Here is a 23,169-nt window from a genome sequence, read left to right as displayed (position 1 = left end):
AAATAATTTTTAGTAGTACAAGAATCCAGGTGCACAGAAACTTTCATACACACAATGGAAGAGAAAATGAATTGATTCACTGTTAGGTAGCTTTTAACTTGCTCTAAAATGTGTATGAATAAAGATATTTAGGGCAGTAAGATTACTCTAAATGATAATAAATGGAGGTTCATGTCACTATACATTTGTCCAAACCCAGAAGGTACAACACCAAGGGTGAGTCCTAATGTGGTGATGTTTTGCCACTGTAATAGATGTACCACTCAGGTACGTGACACTAATAATAAGGGATGCGATGAAGAGTGCATTTAGAAGTCTGTCCTCTGGTCAGTTTTGCAGTGAACCTAAAACTTCTCTATCCAAAATCAAAACTATTTTCTAAAAGATTGCATGGAGATCATGAGTTATTGATGGAGATTATAAGGGCAGGAGGAGGGGACCGAAAATGTTGACCCTCACAAGTCACCTTTGAGTGCTCCTATAGCTCTTCTGTTTCACTGTGTGGCTTCCTTCCCTGGAAGGAACCCTGCAAGACTTTGAGTTTAGCTCAGGGATTCAAGAGACTATCCAGTAGAGAGAGGGAGAGCGCTAATAATACACAGTGTTTGGGGACTGTGCAGAGTGAAAGTACGGAAAGGAGTGAAAAGAGAATGGAAGAAACATAAAAGCCAAAATAGCCAACAGAAAGAATAGGGAAGCGAAATCTGGCGACCAACAGGAAGTAGGAAAAGAGCAGAAAGGGTGGATAAAAGGCCAGAAGTCTTCAGAGCGGTCCGCAGCGGTAGGACTTCAGTCCTCGGGCCGGCAGGGGGCGCGCGCTCCTCCCCACGGGCCCCGCCCCCTCCCCACAGGCCCCGCCCCGCCGCGCATGCGCTTCCTGCCTCTCCTCTTCTGAGACGCTGTTGCTGTCTCTGCCCATTAGCTGCTTCCCTTCCTCCTCTACTGGCGGTGGCCGGCGGCTGGGGCGGCTTCTTTCTGCTCTCCTGGAGGCGGAGAGAGCTGGACGCGAGGATCAGCCGGCCGCGCGGCAGCATCGCGGAGGCCGCAGTACGCCGGGCCGCGGTCAGGGTGGACTCCCAGGTTGGGCGAGTTCCCGCGCGCGCGCGCGGTGGAGGCCATGTAAGCTCCTGGGCTGGCGGCACGCCACCGGGGTCAGCGCGGGTGGGCAATTTGCTGAGTGCCAGCCGTTTGCTTGCTTGGATCCGGAGCGGTGGTGGCGGTAGCGATTAGTCGCAGGCCCCCGGCGGTGTAGATGGCCAGGAGCGTCGGAGGAAGCAGCTGTCCCAGACCTGGACTTCAAGCTGCAGGTCTTCATCATGGGCTTCCGCGGGGTGGGAAGACCAGCCTGAGGAGTCATTTCACAGAGGACACCTTCTGGAGGCCTGCAAGTCCACCGTGAGTAAGGCATACTTAAACAAGCTCCACAGTGCAGTATTCCTTGCCTATTTTTTGTCAAGTAGCTCGTAGTGTGTGCTTACTTTATTCATTAACTTACTGTGTTACCCTTACGAGACTGGTGTTGATTTTAGGCTTGAAGAAGTTGCACTGGATTAAGACTCTTACAACTCAATCATTTTTCTTCTGAATCCTCTTGCATTTTTTTCACACATGAGCTTTTGGGGGACACTTCATATCCAAACCATAACAGTGTCCAAAAGAGTTTCATGTTTTAGCAATACACCTAGAAACAAACTACAAAACCATTTATGTAGAGAGAAACAGTAAATTTGCGCAGTAAATGTTGGTATCCTTTTTATTTTAGTCTAAAAGGAGTATTTTGCCAAAGGGTGTAAATGAAATGTAAACATCATTTGGTCTAGAGGAAAGGGTGCTCCTGGGGACTGCAGGAATACTATGCCTAATTTTAGTGTAAAAAGAGTTATAAAAACTATGAAGGAGTAAAGTCAATCTAGAAGATATATGGCAAGTACCTGCGAACCAGAGTGAGCCAGGTAAAGGACACTGATTTGTGCAGCAGGAAAACCTATGCCAGCCGGAGAAGGGATTTGTCATCATATAGGAGCCACTGAAATTTATTAACAGTAAACACTACTTGATGTCGTCATTTAAGTCATCACTTTTGCCACCCTTTATAAAAAGGTGTCTTTTGTTGTACCTCTAATGCCAGTTTTCTCTTCTTTAAAAGAAAGAAAGAAATTTTATTCCCCAACTAAAATTCCAGTTGACTGGGAACTTTCACAACCCTGTAATTCTGCCAGAGCCCTTCTCCTGAAAACTATCCTTAGAAAATGCTCTTTTAACAGGCTACCAGTTGTATTTTTGAATATAGGCAAAATAAAATATTCCCAAGTTTTTACCATTATGGAACAATTCTTAGTGTGTTTACTTCTCATTCATTAGTTGATTTGATTGTTTCTTTTAAATGGTAATTTTCCTGGGATATTCTTAGGATTTGAGAAAAATGAGCAGATCACATCCCAAGTACCTGGCCATCTCAATTTTGTTTTTCTTTATAGCTGAAAGTAAAATTATTCATAAAAATTCTATAGTTCTAACATAAGTAGTCTCAGGGGAGAGCAAATGCATCTATCAAATAAGCGAGATTAAGGATTATTAATGCAGAAGCCACCATTTTCAGTGTCACCATTATAACTTCAGTTAGTAAAATGCAGTGACAGATCTTACCTTTTACATTTCAGTTCTGCAAAAATGAAAATATACTAAATGTGAAATTATGGATGTGTGTGTTATGGCAGTATCACATTGGAAAATCACATAAAGTTTTGTAATAAAAACTTATGTTGTAACCGCTGAAGGGGTGTCCAATTCTCTCACTGTGGAATAACTGATTTTATAGTGCTTATTATACATTGTCGCCAGGAGCAACAGTAGCGATAATGGATCAACAATTTAGGGCCACTTTTATGTGTGTAGCAGAAGCTCTAAAATTAATGCATAAATCTCAGACTTGTCTTTTTTCACATTCACGTTTAATATACTGCAGTTCATTAGTAACATTGTCTTTAGAGACAATCTAACATTTTTAATCGTCCTTTTCTCTGAAACAATACTATTATTTTAAATGTTAAATCATAGTTGAAACCAAATCAAACCTTTTCATCTGTCTTGGAAGATAATCTTTTCAAATCAAAGATAATTTAGCAACAGCACAAAACATTCAGAAATGAGCAAAAGGGAAACTCCTAGTCCTAATTCTTCCGCTTTTAAAAAACTACCATTCATTTTGGTATGTGGGTATAGATTTTCACGTCTTTTAAAGAAATATATTGTTGAGGTACACATACAGTTTTGAATCCTACCTTTTTTACTTAATGTTATATCATAAGCATTTTTCCAAGTTATTGTAGTCATCATAACCATTGCTTTTAATTGCATTATATTCTCTCAAAAAACTTAGTGATGGGAACAGACTGTGGAGGCAGACTCCCTGAGTTTGTGTCCCAGCTCTGCCATTTATTGGCCCTGTTATTTTGAACAAGTTATTTGACTTGTTTGTGTCTTGGTTTTTCCATTCTATTAAATGAAGATAATATGATTTTTCTCATAGGGTTATTAGAATTAAATGTGTTAGTATATTTAAAACTCTTAGTGTGCCTGACATATAGTAAATTGTGTACCTGTTATTTAAAAATTACCATATCACCTTTATTATTGAGTGCACATATGAAAAATTACTTAAGTATATCTGTTTTGGACTTTAAGTTGCTTCTGTTTCTTGTCCCTGTAAAACTTTGATGTGAGTGACAAAGTGTACCTTTTAAGATATACTTCAGAATTATTTTTCATAGGTTATTTTACTCTAAAGTTTTTGAAACTTTTTAATTGGTTTGTGCTCCTCTTGAAGGTATTTGTACTGCATGTACACATTTTGTATTGCTGGGAAACGTTTTGGATTGTCTTCCTTTGGATCAATGTGACACAATATTCACTTAGGGAAAATAATGTTGCTACACGGAAATCAGTAAGTGCGTTAGTTTGTTTTCCTCTTAACATTGTCTCTGAATAGATCCTGAGTTCTGAGATTAATTTTGTTTTTTTGATTATATTTCTAATATTGCTGATTGCCAAAATGTTTGTCCTCACGAAACAATTATATACTGTGCTGTCTTGGGAGAGCCAAATAAGAACCATGTGGAGAAAAATTTGAGTGCAAAGCTTGATTGAGTAGTAAAAAGTAACTTGAAGATGCATACTTTCAGATGTTTATAGCAGGTACTCAGTGTTGTGTTACATTATATTCCTGAACATATTTTTACTTTTTTGAAAATGTTATTAGTTTGACAAAAGTGAAAGCACAGTAGATTCTCAGTGCCCTTTAATATTTAATATTTTACTTCCTGTGACTTATTGTTGAAGGGGGTGTGACAGCTTCTGAAGAATATTAGTAATTTCTGTCTAAATTCCATAGTACATTCTATTCTGCGGGGATGAATTATTGTGGATGTGCAATGGTAAGTAATTCAGTGAAAAAATGATTATTTTTTAAAACGTATATGTGACCACAAAAATAGGTGGGTGAATTACATACCAGTGGTAACATGAGTTTTTTTTGTTGTTGTTGTTGCTGTTTTGCATTATAATTATATATAATAGTAGAATTTGTTGTTGCATATTCTTAATTTGGTCAGTTCTGTTCCCTAGTTCCCCTTCAATGATCACATTTTAAAGATAGAATTACTATCCTCATTTTTAGGAAACAGTCGATTTATTAAAACTGATCATTAACATTAAACTCTGTTCTAGGTACAAACTTTGTAAGTCAGAAAAATGTAGTAAATTTATCCATGCTGAATTTGTTTTGTTGCAGATAGTAATTCTTGTGACAATGGCTTCTTCCTCCATTGTGAGAACCATTTCTTTAAGAAAACACTCATACTGGTTAACAATGTTAGATATTGTTTTAAGACATTCTGTGTAACATTCAATTCTCTGTATTGTTAGATCTTCTAAGAAGATAATCTAAATCTCAGAGTACAGTCTTCTATGGACAGATTCAACTCTTTTTGACCAGACTTTTCCTTCTATCTGAAAAATCAGGTAAGTTTTCATACAGTAAATAATTTCTTTGCAGAAAATTTTCTAGTTTTTACTGGATTGAATTTTGCAATAATAATAATGAAAGTGGTTCTGAAAAGTTGAAAAATAGTATAGAAAATTGTTACTGTTTTATTTTACTTATAAACAGTTATACCAGTCCCAATAGGTAAGTTATCCTGAATCCATGCTATTTATTCTTTATTTTCAAAAATTATTGATAATAATGTGCAGTTGAGTCGCACTGAAATATGTATATATGTACCATTGTGTCTGTATTTCTTTTTTTCTTTTTTTTTTTTTTTTGGTATGAAGGAACCTCAGGGTGCTACATCCTCAGTCCTTTTTTTAACTTGGAGACAGGGTCTAGCTCAGTTACCAAAGCTGGCTTCAAACCTGTGATCCTCCTTCTCAGTCTCTGGAGTTGTTGGAATTATAGGCATGTACTACCACTCCTGGATCTCTTTAATTCTTGTAGGATAGTTCTAGTCAATTTCATATTCTAGGTTAGCACTATATGTAAGATTTCATCTCATGGGAAATAATCTTTATTTTATCTCCTGTCTTCCATTGTTCTATAGACAAATCCAGATATCTATTTTTTTATGGTAATTTAGTTTTTTATTCTGTCCTTAAGATTTTCTTTTTCTTTGATTTTCTTTAGTTTTACTATGATGTATCTATGTCTGAGTTTCTTCTCTATTTATCCTGCATGGGGATTTGTGGGCACCTTAAATCTGTAGATTATTGTCTTTTATCCCATTTATGAAAATTTTAGCCAGTGTTGCTTCAGAATTTGTGTATACCTTTTGTTCTGTGTCTCTTTTTGGATTTTCAGTTAAATATCCATTATGCTCTCACCAAATTCCCTGTGAACCCTAGAGGAATCTTGAAAATATGAATTTCAGACAGCCTGTTATGGTAGTACCTGCCTATATCCCCGGACTGAGATGGGAGGATTACTTTGGCTCAAAAGTTTAGGACTAGCCTGTGTGCCACAGTGAGACACTGTCTCAAAAAAATTTTTTTTTACAAAATATGTATGTGAAAATTAAATGTGGTTTTATTTCTGACTTGATCTTTTTGTCTAATTATGGATTTCGCATTTTATGTTTTGCTTATTTGAAATGAATTATATTCTTACACAGTTTGTCATTGGATTTGTTTTGAAAATCTTTTTAATAGGTCTTCACTTGCAGAGTCAGTTTAATCTGGAAAATGTCACTGTTTTCAATACTAAGGAACAAGAAAGCACCCAGGGTCAGAAGTTGAGACTGATATAAAACCTCACAGAACATCTCTATAAGTTTGTTGTTGAAATAATTCACATGAATGAGCCTCTTATGTCCTCAAAAATTTAAAAACCTTATTTCTAATTCATAGAAACAATATGTTTTTGTGTAAAAATGTTCAAACTATTTAAAATAGAAAGTATAGCTAATCTGTAATTTAAGGTAGATTATGGAATATGTGTTTTTCTATTGGAATTTATACAATAGTTATACTTAATAGTAATGTAAGGTAGATTGTGGAGTAGCTATACTTTGTGTTGTAAATATTTTTTGAAATTTTTTACACAAAATTCATATTATTTCTCTAACCATTCATAATGTTCTCCTCCTAACCTTATATGACTTTGCATATATTTGCAAACTTATGTTGCTTTTTCCCAAATTAGATTATATAATACATACTGCTCTTAAATTCATTATCTTCTTTTGATGTGTTTCTGCATCAGTACATTTAAATGGTTCATGATAAATCTTTAAAAGGATATGTCATAATCCCACATGATTAGACATTTAGGTAATCTCAAATACTACAAAAAGCTATTAACAGAAATGCAGTGAATAGTATTGTATAAATCATTGCTAAATTATGCAGGTGTTTCCTTAGGTAAGTAAAATTGCTGGGTCAAAGTATATACACATTTCAAATTTTTGTTTTGTTTTGTTTTGTTTTTGTTCTGGTCAAATATTTTTTTTAATTTATTTTTTTTATTGTAAACAAATGGGATACATGTTGTTTCTCTGTTTGTACATGGCGTAAAGGCATACCATTTGTGTAATCATTAATTTACATAGGGTAATGTTGTTTGATTCATTCTGTTATTTTTTTCCCTTCCCCCCACCGCTCCCACCTCTCTCTTCCCTCTATACAGTCCTTCCTTCCTCCATTCTTGCCCCCCTCCCTAACCCCAACTCTAACCCTAACACTAACCCCTTCCACCCCCCATTATGTGTCATCATCCACTTATTAACGATATCATTCGTCCTTTGGTTTTTTGGGATTGGCTTATCTCACTTAGCATGATATTCTCCAGTTTTATCCATTTGCCTGCAAATGCCATAATTTTATCATTCTTTATGGTTGAGTAATATTCCATTGTATATATATACCACAGTTTCTTTATCCATTCATCAATTGAAGGACATCTAGGTTGGTTCCACAATCTGGCTATTGTGAACTGAGCAGCTATGAACATTGATGTGGTTGTATCTCTGTAATATGCTGATTTTAAGTCCTTTAGGTATAGGCCAAGGAGTGGGATAGCTGGGGCAAATGGTGGTTCCATTCCAAGTTTTCTAAGGAGTCTCCACACTGCTTTCCAGAGTGGCTGCACTAATTTGTAGCCCCACCAGCAATGTATGAGTGTACCTTTCTCCCCACATCCTCGCCAACACCTGTTGTTGCTTGTATTCTTGATAATTGCCATTCTAATTGAGGTGAGATGGAATCTTAGGGTGGTTTTGATTTGCATTTCTCTTATTACTAGAGATGTTGAACATTTTTCCATATGTTTGTTGATTGCTTGTAGATCTTCTTCTGTGAAATGTCTTCATTTCCTTAGCCCATTTGTCGATTGGATTATTTGCCTTCTTGGTGTAGAGTTTTTTGAGTTCTTTATAGATTCTGGAGATTAGTACTCTATCTGAAGTATGATTGGCAAAGATTTTCTCCCACTCTGTAGGCTCTTTCTTTCCATTGCTGATAGTTTCCTTTGCTGAGAGAAAGCTTTTTAGTTTGAATCTATCCCAGTTATTAATTCTTGCTTTTATTTCTTGTGCTATGGGAGTCCTGTTGAGGAAGTCTGGTCCTAAGCCGACATGTTGAAGCTCTGGACCTACTTTTTCTTCTATAAGATGCAAGGTCTCTGGTCTGATTCCGAGATCCTTAATCCATTTTGAGTTTAGTTTCGTGCATGGTGAGAGATATGGGTTTAGTTTCATTCTGTTGCATATGGATTTCCAATTCTCCCAGCACCATTTGTTGAAGAGGCTATTGTAGCTATTGACCAGTTACTTCTCAAAAAGTTTATACCAATTTTATACTGTCATCAGTGGCAGGTGGAGAATGCCTTCCCATTTTTCCTGGCCACATAAACAATGGGAATTTTCAATTTTTCAAAATTTGCTTACTTGATATAAACATCTAAAAAAAGTCTTATTTGTATTAGTTTACATTTATTTGATTATTATTAGTGTTGAACTTACTGCATACTGATTCAAATTTATTTTTCTCCTAAAAATTACTTCTGCATGCAACTTGCCCTTTTCACTATTGTATTGTTTTTATCATTGCATATATTTTCAAAACATTTAGCCATAAACCATTTTTTTCAGAGAATCTGTTGTCCTGTTGAGAAAAAGCTGGTATGAATCTTTTCCCTATATCTTTATGCCTGTGTTATATCATTATCATAGTGATCCTTAGTTTCTGGATTCCTGTCATAGAATTCCCATCGTCTTAAAGATTATATGTCTGGATGTTACTGTAACCAGAATTCTCTAATAATGGTTGTCTGTCTGTATGTGCATGACCTATTCTAGCATTTATCTTCTGCCCATTAACTACATCATGACAGGCTGTTTTTTAAAATTTAGCACATTGAGGGGAGAGATGAGTGGACGGATATATAAGAATGTGAAATGGGAGATGATGAAGCTCCAACATGGTGAGTTATTAAGCTGAAGATTTCTTGATTTGCAGAAGATAATCCCTTAATGATTTACCAGGTACTGGAGTGAGGATATAAACAGGGAGGAAGGATATTATGCTTACAGATTTGTTTTATGTTTAACTTTCATATGTATGGCTTAAATCCTAAATCAGTAATGGACTGTATCAATGAGTTTTGGAACTGTGTGCACAGAGTCCATCATTTAAATAGCCTACTGTATTCATATTCCCAGCATTTGAAAAGCCAACCAATGGCAACCTTTGGAGCTTCTCCCCTTCCATTAAACTTGAAGACCTGGTACCTGTGCGTAACATACTGACATTTAATGAAATGGAAGAGACAATAACCTCTTCTCTTCCCTTCTATCTTTTATTACTATGTCTTTTCTCGTCCTCTACATCATTGAACCTTCCCAAATAATGTCTTCACTGTGCTAGTTAGAAGCAGTGAGGAAGAGAAAAAGAAAGTATGATGAAAACCACTTTCACCAGCACTTACTAGCACCGAGGCAATGAAAGTTATCTGTAGTTTTAATTGAAAGAATTTACGTTACTGTCACCCAGATGATGAAGAGGGAATTGCTGTATTTGCACAGGAAGTTGTATTCCTGGCAAGCCAAATTTCAAACATAAACACCCATTAGCAACATGTAGAAGTAGTGTAGTTCAAGCCTTAACTGCAATACTTCCCAACTTCCTTGGGCAAGTTACTTCACCTCCCTACAACCCAATTTCAGTATCTTTAAAATAAAGTAATGCCACCTACTCACTATAGTTGTTGAAAGGATTAAGTGAGCTGACGATCAGAAAAGACCTGCTAAGGCACTTGGTTGTTATTACTGTAGTAGTTGGTATTATATAGAGTGGAAAATATAAAGCACTTAAAACAGTTTCTATCCAGTGTTTGGTAGCTTATGGTTCACTACAGTTTCCGTTGTTGTTGTTGATGTTGTTTTGGGCGTGTGGGGCATGGGAATTGACTCCAGGGAAATTCTACTACTGATCTACATTCCCATCCTTTTTTGAGACAGAGTCTTCCTAAGTTGCCAAGGCTAGCCTCAAACTTGCAGTCATTCTGCCTCAATCTCCTTCATCATTGGGATTCACATGTACACCACGCACCCAGCAAGTGTAGTAGTTTTTTTAGAGACCCATTTGTTCATGGATAGAGTGGGCCAATTTGGTCAACTCTAATATAATGGGTCGCCTGAAGGTTAAACGGGGCCCCAAGACAGTTAGTTGGATGCTGCTTAGGCCTCTGGAGATGATTCAACTCTATCGTTAGTCATAAATTAGTCCCAACTGCAGAAGAATTCCTTGTAGAGTACCCAGCACTCAGCTTCCCACTTGTCACTATTTTTTGAACGTAGAAAGCATGTGGGGAATTACTTAATGAGTATATTAGCAAATGGTATTAAGCATTGTGATATACAAAGCAGAGCAATTACTTATATATCTACAGTGTGAGGTCCATTTCACAAATTGACTCAAACAGACATCAATAAAAATTTTTGTGATAAAATTCCAACATGTAAAGTTCTATAAAATCCCCAACAGATTTTTTTTTAAATCCAGTTTTATATTTTTTAAATCCAGTTTTATATTTTGGTAAAATAGCTATACCTTTTTGTTCTTTCTTTCTTTCCTTTTCTTTTTTTTTTCTTTTTCTTTTTTTTTTTTAAGGCAGGATTCTCCATGTGTTGTCCAGGCTACTCCTAGGCTCAAGTGATTCTCCTGCCTCTGCTTCCTCAGCAGTTGCAACTACAATTACAGTTGATTGTGCCAAGCTTGAGACATTCAATTTTAGATAGTGACTGTCACTTCTAATTTGTTACTCTTTGCACGTATAATAGCTACATATTCTTGCTGTGGATAAGAAAATTCAAGAGTTTCTGTGGAATGGTAAAGGTGAAAGATAAATTACAGTTGATTGAGGAATAAATGAAAAGTGATGAAGTGGTAGCATAGAGTGTAGACAACTCTTTCAAGAATTTATTTTTCCATGAAGGAAAGAGCAAAAGCCTCTAACAGGGATATCACCATCAAAGGAGGTTTATTTCAGTTTGTCTTTATGATTTTTCACCCAACAGAAATTCTGGACAATTATACCATTGTGTAGTTTGAGCCTCTGACCTCCCCTTTATTATAATTGAGTCACTGCCCAATCTACTGTGAAAACAATGAACTATTTCACCTCATGCTGATCCACATAATTAAGTAATTATATAAATAACACACTAGTAAATATGGAAACCTGGCAAGTTTGCCATTTCCACAATAAATTGAATTAGATGGTGTTTTGGATCATTTTCTTCTATTAGCTAGATTACATCAATATTGAAATTTGTTTTTCAGTTCACCAAAGGATGATTAGGCAGTCTGATGACTAATTGACTAAATATTCCCCACTTATATTTTTGAGTCATTTGTAAATATTACACAGCAACAAATTCTATCCAGATAATCTCTTTGGGGGAAATTGGGAAACATTTTAATGTTTACTGCCTAATATTGTCATTTCTGTTTCATAAAATCATAGAACAGTTGGAATCCTTGGGAGATAATCTCCCTCCAGGCAAAATAACACCATTTTGTGCTCTTTTATGAAGTTCTATATGTACAGATCCAGCATTTCCCCCTTTGCAGCACAGCATAATATTTCACCACCTTTATAATGAGAAATTTTTCCCTTGTTTATACTAAAAATTGTTTTTGCAGCACAGTCTAAACATTGAAATAGGTAGTTTAACAACTGTATTAATACTATGCAATACAAATGTTTGAAGTTTAAGAGTTCACACATCCTATCGCTGACAGCATGGCAACTTAATTGAGTTTTCAGATATTGAACTGCTTTCCTAAGCAGCGTCTTAAGTGCACAAAGATTTCAGTGTTCTCATGAAACAACTGTTGATAGGTATGTTTATAGAGAAAATATGGAGGTGGTTTTGTTTTCACAAAGAAATCGTTTATAATTTTAAGTAAGGGTCTATTGAAAATATATCTCATACCATTTATAATTTTAAAGATGTGATTATTTAGTCATATTCCAAAGATATATTTTGACACTCTTCATCTTAAATATAGTCTCATAGAAAAAATAAGGTTTGTTATTACATATCTTCATGGTTGGAAGACTGCCTATATTTTTCTGTATCCTCCTTTAATTTGTATGTCTTGATGAGATGCCCATAGATACATCTGACTGCAGTGTGTTGACTATAGACAAACTCATCACAGAACATTCTCTTGAAAGATGAAGACCCTATACAGTAAGGTATGAGTGATGTTTCATGTGATCCTCCCAATTTAATCAGTATCATGGAGTGAATGCAAAATCTTGTTAACTATTCTTAGATTCTCCAAAATTTTTAAAAATTAAATTCACATTTTTATAGCTGGATTCTTTTAATGACCATTTGATCCAACTTTTTCTTAGTAATTAGTATGTGTTTTCTTTAACTTTTATGTACATTATGGCTACCTTATAGTAACTGGTTGGGTGGAAACTTTTTATTTTAATTTTGGAAGGTTTTATGAATGATCAACTCTAAAGTGACAGGGTGTACTTAAAAATCAAAGAGTGTCTTAATAGTAAATTAGATCTTTTGTATCATGGGGTATATTCATTCTAATTATAATGACAGTTTAAACTGTATACATTAATGTTTTGTAATAGAATATTTTCCATATTATGATGTCACCTGTGTCTCTCCTTGACAGTGTAACACTGGTACTTTCCTCTTACTCAATTTCAAAATTATTTGAATGCCTACTATTTGTTAGGCATAGACTAATATGTAAGAATTCCAAGTACAGATTCATGAATATATTAAGTTTTGAAGATTTTGAGTTTTTTGTTTGCTTGTTTGTTGTTTTTGATCAGCAGAGGGCAGGGATTCTATCTTTAATTTGTTCTTTTCTTGCTATCATTTGGCTAACAGCAGTGTACCCAGAAGTCAGAAGAAACACATGTGAACACATGCTATATTCTTTTCAAAAAAGTATTAGAGATGTCATATTACAAACCTTACAATGAAAACAAGCTACTCTTTCCATGTTATATTTACTTCAAGGTGAATATTTTATGAAAAAAAAATCCTTCGCTCTGTTTAGTATTGTATTTAACTCAATTTTGTACTGAATGGCAAATATGCTTTTTTGGAAGACTTGAGGAAACTGTGAAGGATTTCTGTTGTTCTGATAAAATTTCTACCCATATCCAGAAACCTGAATGTTTCCTTTTTTAATCACTAGTCTCTTGGAGAAATTTCTCCAGAGTTTTCCTTTTCACAGTTTTGTTCCAAGAACATCATTTCTAGGCTGTAATGCTACAGAATGAAAGTGTTGGAAATGGGGATATAGCTCAGTTGGTAAAGTGCCCTGGGTTAAATCCCCAGCACGACAAAAAAAAAAAAAAAAAAACAGAATTAAAGTGTACTGATAAAAGAACTGAAAAGAATGTCAAGATGTAAAGTGAATTAAGATTTCTTTTAATTACTTGTATTAAATGCCCAAGAAAACAAATTATATAGTAAGTCCACTCCTATATGCTAATATGCTATTATTTATTCTATAAATTTAGAAATAGGAATGTGTACATGCAGTATTCAGAATTTCATAGAGAAAATTTTTTTCTTGTCTTAAATTAGTCTACATCCTGTACATTAGAAGTATATTAAGACCCCCAAGAGGTCCCTAAAAAAAGAAACCTGAAAAACTATATGCTGTCCACATTATTTGACCCAAACTTGTTTTTCAAAGAATACCGGAATCTTGCCAAACAGTTGGTAAACACCAGCTCAGTTAATTCCAAAAGATCCCCCTGCATGCAACTGAAATCCCACTTTGGATATGTGATGTGTTCAACACATTATTTACTCTTCCATTCCTAGCTCCATACATCAGGAGACTATAAATAATGTATCACCAACAGATATTGTCTTTGAAGTGTAGGATTGAAATTTCTGACTGTATTTTGCCAAATTTAGTGCTACTCTCTTATACAGTACATTTTATTGAAAAGGCAGAAATTAGCAAATTTTTATGTCAGATCAGGTAATATTTTGGACTAGGGATGTTTGAAGCCTTGGGTTCAACACCCAGCATAAATATACATACATATATACATAAATAAATTAATAAATTTGGACTTTGTGGACTATATGTCAGAACTACTGAGCTCTCCCTTGCTACACACAGCAGTCATCAGCAACACCTAAATAATTGATTCTGGTCATGTTTCAAAATATTTTCCTCCAGACTGGTGATTGAGCCCACGGTCACTGTACCACACAGCTACATCTGCAGCCCTTTCTGTTTTTATTTTGAGACAGAATCTTGCTAAATAACCTTAAACTTCAGATCTTTTGGCCTCAACTTTCTAAGTCACTTAGATTTACAGGCATTTATCACTGCAGCTGACTTAATAAGACTTTATTTGTAAAAGCAAGAGATGTGCCCACTGACTTATTTTAAAGTAATTTGTAATACAATCAAGCATTTTGGTTGAACTAAAAACAATATTCGCAAATACTTTACAAAGAGGAACTTAGAGACTGTAGAGGAATGTAGAGACTACATAAAGATCCTTCCTAACACACATTATACTGTTTAGCCTTGGTTTGTGGTTTGAGTTCTTTATGCTTCTTGAAGCCTGGCGGACCACCATAGTGATATTCAAATAACTTTTTGTCCATATCACTTACCTTTTGGATGATAGAAAAGAGACCTGTTTTTCAATAAAACATCATTTTTCTCAAAAGTACAGTGGATGAGATTGTCCTGTAAGTAATACATAATAATGCAGGAGGAATATGAGTTGAACAACTGTAATCTATGACCAAGAAAAATTATAATGTATATAGACCTTGGAATTGCTCCGAACTTTGTAACAAGTCTCAGAAATAACATTTTTCCATGTGCAAGGTATATCCATGTGCAAAATTGGATAATATGTCAACTCTAGAAAATTGTCTTGGTAATGCATTGGGAACTCTATTCTCTGACCATTTTGTTCATCTCACTTAGCAAAACTAGAATGGATACATTAATAACATGTGAAAAACTGTCTCTCCATTTTAAAACTCCATTATTGCAGTTGTGTAGTTACAAGAAGCAACAGTGTTTGAAGGATGCAGAGGGATATTTCAAAATAATATGCAAAAGCAGTTTGGGGTTTAATTGTCTGCAGATGGTTGATGATCTATTTTTTTTACTCACTGCCACTTTTCTAATAGTGCCCAGGCTGTTCCATGTAAATTAGTTATCGTTCATGTATGCCTATCCTTAGTTTCCAAATATTTTTTCTTTGCATCATTTTCCAACTGTACCATGTTAGAACTGATGTTTTAATTTCCTTCTTTGTTCAGTGTCTGTTTGTCATAAATGGTGACCACTTGCACACAACCGTAGAGGTGTGCAGTCAAATCAAGAAGCCATCCTAGTCCACTTGGAGAATCTTAATCATTTCTTCAGTCACATGTTAACCATGACAGATATAGCAAAGGCAATTAGTAGTTTCCATTCTGTTTTTAACATACTTTGAGACATATTTTTTATTCTCTTAATGTGGAAAAAAAAGGTTCATTTAAAGTTTAATTGGGGTCCAACTTTAATGGTTAAGGGGAGAGCTAACAAAGAGGCAAGCACACAGGATGGCAGAGAGAAAGAAGTGACTTCCATGGGAAAGCCAGTCTAGTTTATTATCTATTCCCGTGTCATATCAAATTACCTAGGTTACATAGTACAGTTAGCTTTGCGCATGTGCAGCTCACATAACTTGCTTGCCTCTCAGATTCCACTACTACCAAAGGTTATTATGACAAGATAATGTCTCCAGGACTCAAGGGCAAAGGAGTTGCAGAGCATCTCTTAATCATTCAAACAAGAGCACCTTTTATCCTGAGGAATATGCTAAACTCTAAGGATTTTCGCTCCTCTGAACATTGACTGACTTGAAATTCCTACAATTCCTAAATTGAAATCTTCATGCAATGTAGTTATCAGAGAAATTGCTCTACATAAATCATTTTTAGTGAAATAGGATAATATTCTTCAAGAAGGTAATTTTAGCAAGAAGAGAAAATATTGTGACTTAAGCACAGCATATTTTAAATAATCTCGTAAATTAAAAGCCTGATGTTTAGATCATGAGAATTAGCAACAGATCTCTACATCACACTGAATTGCAATTGGAAACAGTTTAGTCTTCAGCTTAATATAGGACTAACTTGTTTTGTTTTACCTTATTTTTTCTTCAGTTTATCTCTTCAAGATCTCATCCAAAATTTGAAACCATGTCAGAGTTAGAAATCCTACTGCCTGACTAGCACTTATTTAAGAAAAAAGAATTCAGAAGATTCAACACCTTGCTATGTGTTTTTTTTTCCTTGCCTCCCCCACCCCCTGCCTTTTCATTGTTGGACTAAAGTTGAGAGGATTTGATATAGTGATGGGGATTCCTCTTGCTAGCCTAGCTTCAGTCTGGCTTTGTTTTCCCTCATGCATGCTGACCTGGAAATCCTCCTTTTCCTTAGCTGCAATAATTGTGACTCAGCTTACAATACTTTACATTCACATCCTCCCTGCTGCAAACAGTGGCCAACCAACAGGTCAGATGTTCAAGAATAAATGAGTCATCTTTCCCCTCTACATTTCCTCCTTTACTTAAGGCCTGTGTATAATGTTTCAGACCTTTGATACAGACCTATGCTTGTTTTAAGTGATAAGCTTGGCCTTTTTCCTGTACACATTTATGTCTGTGCATTAAATACCACTCTACTGCATATTTTCATTGTGTGTTTGGTCTGTTGATATGTACACCTTTGTAGCCTAATGTGATATCCAGATGAAATTTGTTGGTCTTGCAATAACAATGGCATCAATTTTGACGTGATATCAAAATTCATAAAGATGTATTCTCAGTTTTCCAAAATAATTTATAAAAACATTGAGACCTGAGAGTGAGAGTTGTTTATTTTTCATACTACAGTGTCTACCTTGCACTTTATTAGCAATGCACAATGCTATCTTGCAGTATTATTAAATAAAGACACCCCAATACCTTTTAGAGTGACACTGTCCAAACTGCTTTTTGTATAAGTTTACATAGAGCAATAGTATCTATGCACATTAAATGTACTGATTAATTTAACAAAGTTTAGTAAAATTGAATGACTTACATTCATGGAGCTGAACTGTGTTCTTATATATTCCAAGAAATTAGCTCATTCACTCTTACTCCCTCTGAAGCTGTATGGACATCTCTAAATTCATCCAGTAAGTTGCTACAAATCCCAGGTGAGTAGGTAGTAGACTCCAGAAGACTTTTGTCCTGCAATCTAGCAAGTCATCACTAAGATTTCTAATCTAATCACATGACTAGGACTCAAAATTCTGGTTTCAGAATGAACTGTGATAGTGTCGGGTATTGCATGTAGTTAGACTGATTAAACCCAAGTAGGAAACACAACTGCTTTCCATATTATTTCCAATCCAGTTGTTTTTTTGCATAAGAAACTAGGCAAAGTCCCCTAACATTTAAGCAAATTGTAAAACTTAATTAGGATAAGAAATCATAAATGTTTAGATCATTCTGTGAGCTCATTATTTTGGAAAAGAAAACACCGAGACTGAGGAAAAGTATAGACTGATCTGATAAGGTAAAGAAATATAGAACAATTCTTCATCTCCACAGGAATTCTATACCTATTTTTACTTCTCTATTTCAGGCCTAAAATCTCTAAGTTTTCTGACATGTGTATTCCTTGTTTTCCAGTTTATGTTAAGCATATTTTTTTGTAATAAATGAAGTTCTCCTCATTATAGACTCTTTCTTATCCTGAACTTCTGATATGTATCTCCCACCAGGAATAGTACCTGAGGCATGGTTTCTGTCCTTAATGGAAATCCTTCTCTCTACCACTTGACATTTAAAGATTGACTCGTGGCACTGTGTGTAGGCTTTGGTGTCCATCTTGAGGGTTATTTGAGATCGTCTAGCAAGTCTGACCCTTCCTTTCCCATTATATCTGAGCTGGCACCAGTCTTGCCAGAAGTTCATTAAAACTGGTTGGCCCCACATCATAAAAGGTGTTCTTTATTAAATAATTCCCTTCTTCGACATTTCATATAATCTCATTGTCAAATGAAGCTTGGTGTTTACTAGGTATGAAGCAAGTGAAGCTTTGACTATTGTATGATGAGGCTACCTCAGAAAACAGACACACCCTCAAGTCTTTCAGACCTAGCGTATGTTGTTATTTGGAATTAGTCTGTGAAGTTACACACTGTCAGCACAGTGTACAGCTTACTTTGTTTTATTAGGGATTAAAATGATGAAGGGCCAAAAACAGGTGAAAAAACGACTCCTGTTCTTACTTCTATAAATGCTGCTGGTTTTCATGATGGCTTATCTTACAAGGAGAGATGTAATATATCTTTTGCACTTTCCATCTGTACCAGTCAACAACTTTGATAGCAGTAACACTGTCTTTAATAGATTTATTCCCTAGTCTAAAATGAAAGCCTGAGACTCAGTACATTCAATCATTTTTGATAGTTATTGAGCATCTTCTGTGTCGAGATATGGATCAACTGATGTCAGGTTTCTTAGCATCAGTAAACTTCTGTGTACACATACTGTTATGAATGAAAAAATCATATCCTACTTGTCATATAGCAAATCTAAGAAGTGACAGCAGTTTTAGAACTTTTGGGGGAAAATTCAGTGCATGTTTCAGAACCTTTTCCCTCATATTGAACAACCTAGGAAATGGCCAGTAAGTCAGCTCTGAACTTACACATCAGTGACACCTTAAAAAGTTGTAGTTTTGTTTACTAGATCAACCCTTCCCTTTCCAGAAGCCAGGTGGTGATATAGGAGGGATGTATTCTGAAGAAATCCTTTTCAGCAATGTTCTTCCACTCTGAAGCTTCTATGGGATTGCCAGTCCTTGACATCACTGTTCCTCTTGTACTAGCAGGCACTGCATGCTGGCTAGGCTTGCCTCACTGTGCTTGGAACATCCCTTGCTTGCCCACCACAATAAAGCACCATGTGATTTAATTTTTTGAGTGAGTGGCCCAGATGCCAGGAGGGTTCCAAAGAAGGAGTGCCAGGTGTAGAATGCAAGCGTGTTTCATAGGAGGTCCTGATGTTGAACTGGGGATTGTTTTTAAACTGTTGTTCTTTGTCAAAAGTTAGAAATACATCATGATGCAGCACGAACGCATAGACACATGTGGAGGTTTGACTGAAAGTGTACAGATCCTTCTATCAGGAGTACCCACCACCTAAAAGGTACTCTGATGTTTTCTATTCTATCATACTATTTCATTTTATGAACAAATTATCTTGCTAAACTAAATTGATTTTCTTCTTCACTAATGAGTTGTAACCCAGAGTTTTTAAAAATATATTGCCAAAGCAATAGACTTAGGATAGAGTGAAAAAGAACAGAATGTCCAATTGGAGTGACATTCTCTTTACTTCCACTGTGGGGCCTCTGTGTGTGTGTGGGCGCATGCACACACACTCAGAACTACTCTGGAGAGTGCACACTACATTGTAGAAGCAGAAAATGCATCTAGTCTCTATTTTGTTCCCTTTATGTTGTGATTCACTGTTGCATAATCTAGAATTGCCTTGGGAATAAAATGAAAAGTTTAAAAGACTAGAGAATTGTCTTTAAGAATTGTCTAATTAATGTTTAGGCCATTTATATTAAGATGTTTCTGTTTAATAACCCAGCCAATTCTGAGATGCTGTGGAGGGTGATTTCCTTAAACAGTTTTTTTATGATCCATTTGTTTAACTCATATATTTAATATTGAGATCTATAGACTAGAATATTTATAAATATTTACAAAAATACTCATAAAGTGATTCTGGGGTTCAGATACAAGTGTGATCTATCAGCATGAAGAGTTACTTGATAGATATAAAAATTTAGTACTTAAAGAAAGGGAGAACTAGCCAACTATTACTCACACAATTTCAAGTTTTAAGAAATATGCATGCCGCATATTATCTGTATTGTCAAAGATTAAATGCAGACAGGCATTAGAGGAGTGAAAGTAGATTTTATTCAACAACTGCTGACAGTAGGTGAAGGAGCTGAATTCCATTCTGATTTGTAAGGAGGTAACTGGGCCCTTTAAAGAGACAATGAGGGAGCAGGGAGAGGGGTGAGTGGAAGCTCAGTAAAGAAGTGAAACATTATAAAAAGCCAGAAAATTGGTCCAGGAGAAACCCATCTGGTTTGTGGACTGGTGCTTAAGGAAGTCAGGCTACTGCACTCACTCCAGAGGCTGGAAACAGAGGCCCCATCCTGAGGTGCTGACAGATCCTGCTGAATTTTTTGAGCTACTCTGAGATTTCTTAGGCAGGCATTTTAAGACAGGCTAGGGTCATTCTAGGGGTAGGACTAGAGCAGTTGGAAACCCTGTCAGTGCTTGTTCTACTCCATAGCTAAGGCCTTATAGAGAAGGAAGACCCACAGGGAGAGAAGTTAGGACAGAAGCAAATGTACTATGAAATAAATCCTAAGGGATTTACTTGTACCCCTATTGTGGCTTTTAAAAAATATGAGAGGTTCCTTAAAACTCTATAAATATGTATGTGTTTATGTATATGCATATAAAGTTCATAACAGGAAAGGAACAGTATAGAGAACATTCTACATTTTGAGCCTGTGCTGGAGCCTTCCACATGCATTTTTCTCCAAAGCCTCTCCACAGCCTCATGAGGGAGAACTATCCTTACATCTTACCATTGGGAAAAGGAAGCTCAATGGCATGACATTCAAGCCTGGGCCCCAGATGTCCCCTTTTCAGTCAAGACTGGGGAATTAGTTGTATCCCAGGCTTTCTGATTGGAGCCCTGCGTTCTTCCCACTGCAGCATATGTTTGATGCAAGCCTCAACATTCTCAGCTTCTCCTGGACCCTCCAGGCCTCACTTGGGTTTCCACCAATACCCCAGTCTACTCAGCTCCTGGCCACTTTGCTTTCTGCAATACCTCATGATTATCCCCAGCCCTGAGGAAATCCCTTTACCTGCTTTCTCTGCCGTTTTCCATCCTTCCACATGTGGCTGGAGAAATGACAGATGTGTGCTGTGTATCCTCTGCCATGAGTGTTTCCTTCTAATTTTCAAATGTCCTTTCCTCTGTAGGAGTACCCTGCTGCTCTCCACCCCACCCAGGCTCCCCTCTCAGACATGTGCCAGTGCCTTAAGGTGACTTGGTCAGGATTTTTCTTCCTTCCTTTTCTGTCCGGCACTCTCTCTGTGTTGTCCTGGGGCAGACTTAGAACAGTGACCTTTTTAATGCTTTTGTGGTAGAAGTCATTGGGTCACAGGGAAGGAATATTTTCCTAAGGAACAAAAATCATTAATGAAATTCAATAGCAGTAGTTTGAGGAAGTTTCTAGGCCTCTTGCCAATGCACATGTCCTTATTAAATATAAAATTTCACTGTGTCCTGAAGCCTATACACATTACAGTCTAAGTTTATCCTGCCATCTTTACAAAGGATGTAGTAGAGTACCAGGTCTGATATGTCTCCAAGTTCATGTATTAGTTCCTCCTAGGCAAGAACTATAACTAGGCAGGGAAGCTGAAGTATGACCTTTAAATTTGTTGATGACTTTAAATTTGTGATGTGAAGGGAGAGGGAGCTGGTATGTTGGGGAAAATAAGAATCTCAAACCTTCCTTTTCACTCGTGCCTTTATCAATTTCCAGATGAAAACCCTCCAGAGCCTTCAACCTATATACTGGTCCTGTAGTTCTCAAACTGTTCTGTGGAGTTCCATGGAAATACCTCAGGAATTGCCTTGCAACAGGGCTCTGATCTGAGCAGTGACTTCCCTAGTTTCTGAGGTGGGCAGAGCATGGGTTCTGGAACTGAGCCACCTGAGTTGAAATCACAGCTCTGCCACCAGCAGACTGACCTTGGGCAAGTTACTACCATACCTGAACCTTACCAGTTTGCTGAACTCTGAAGTGGGAATTATAGTGGTTTCTGTTCATAAAGTCATTGTCTGGTATCTTTCTACCTTAACACATTCTTTCTTTAATTATGGGAAAATGCAGACTCTTTCCATTACTTATTGAGCACCCATTTCCTGAGTGCCTAGTGCATATTAGATACTGTGTGAGGCTTTTGGGAAATTTCAGTGACCAAAGGATCTAAAACTCAGATACACTGAAAAAACTTACTTTCTGTCTACAACAAACTTATCCCCAGTCTTTGTATTATTTAATAACTTTGGAAATTTCCCACACCTTTCCATGTGTGAGAGCATACAAACACACACCACAATTTTTTTTACTACCATTTATAAATAGGACACTGTCACTTGGAGTTTGCACTTAGCATGTCCCACATTGATCTTTAAGCTACAACATACTAATCAAAGACACTCTTTTTAATATTTGTTATTTTTCCTCTGTCAGGATATATTTTGGTCTATTCACCCAGTCTATGGCTAATGGACAGTCAGAATGGTTTCTTTAACCCACTGACTGTGATGATCTGCTTGAATTGAGATTCACTTGTGTGTAAATCAAAACTAATTAAGGATAATAAAACTCAACTATATGTTTGAATGTACTGGTACAGAAATTATATTGCTTCTTCTTTACCTGCAGACAGTTATGTTCTGAATTCTTAAGGATTTGGCCAGTAGACCCATGAAGAGTCTCAAGAGATTATTGATTGCATTCATATTAATATTTGTACAAAGAAATATTTGTATCTGCTATTACAGGGGCCATATTCTGTCAATCAGTGTTTAGCACCTGAAAGACAAAGACTCACTATTAGTTTCTGATGGAATGAAGGCATTCATAAATGATAAAAGCCTTGAAGCCATGAACTCATTTCCAAGCTACTTTTTTAAAATAACATTCCTGTCACAGAATTGCTTTCAACTCTGATTGTAGTAAAAATGTGTTGTTTCAAAAAGTACAGTAGACCAAGGGTGTTATCTAGGCCACCTTTCCAAGTTTCCTCAGACAGATGTATGAAGTGCCTGCGATTCAGTTCTGACAAAGTCACAGTCGAACCTTTCAGTCCCTGAAATATTTAACTGTATTTAACTGTACTCTGAGTGCTGTTCTCTGTATTGTTAGGGAATTTTATTCATTTCTTCATCCTTTCATTGATGAGCTGCTCATCCCCATGAAG

At 36.2% G+C, this 23,169-nt stretch overlaps 1 long non-coding RNA gene across 2 annotated transcripts in view; it reads left to right on the top strand.

Moving 5' to 3' along the window:
* Positions 1–640: 640 nt before the first annotated feature.
* LOC124974464 (uncharacterized) overlaps positions 641–23,169 on the top strand; it is a 57,811-nt gene continuing 35,282 nt past the window's right edge. The window contains exons 1-4 of one of the 2 annotated variants that reach the window (XR_007106779.1): positions 641–781; positions 923–1,395; positions 3,827–3,943; positions 4,924–5,019. This is a non-coding gene — a long non-coding RNA (uncharacterized LOC124974464). Of the gene's footprint in view, positions 1,396–3,826; positions 3,944–4,923; positions 5,020–23,169 lie in introns of both variants that reach the window. The other variant, XR_007106778.1, reaches the window with a different exon arrangement.

This window comes from Sciurus carolinensis, unplaced genomic scaffold (genome assembly GCF_902686445.1).
Source record: "Sciurus carolinensis unplaced genomic scaffold, mSciCar1.2, whole genome shotgun sequence".
In the NCBI taxonomy this organism is placed as follows: domain Eukaryota; kingdom Metazoa; phylum Chordata; class Mammalia; order Rodentia; family Sciuridae; genus Sciurus; species Sciurus carolinensis.
Note: the sequence above shows the minus strand (reverse complement) of the source record. Positions and strands in the feature narration are given on the sequence as shown.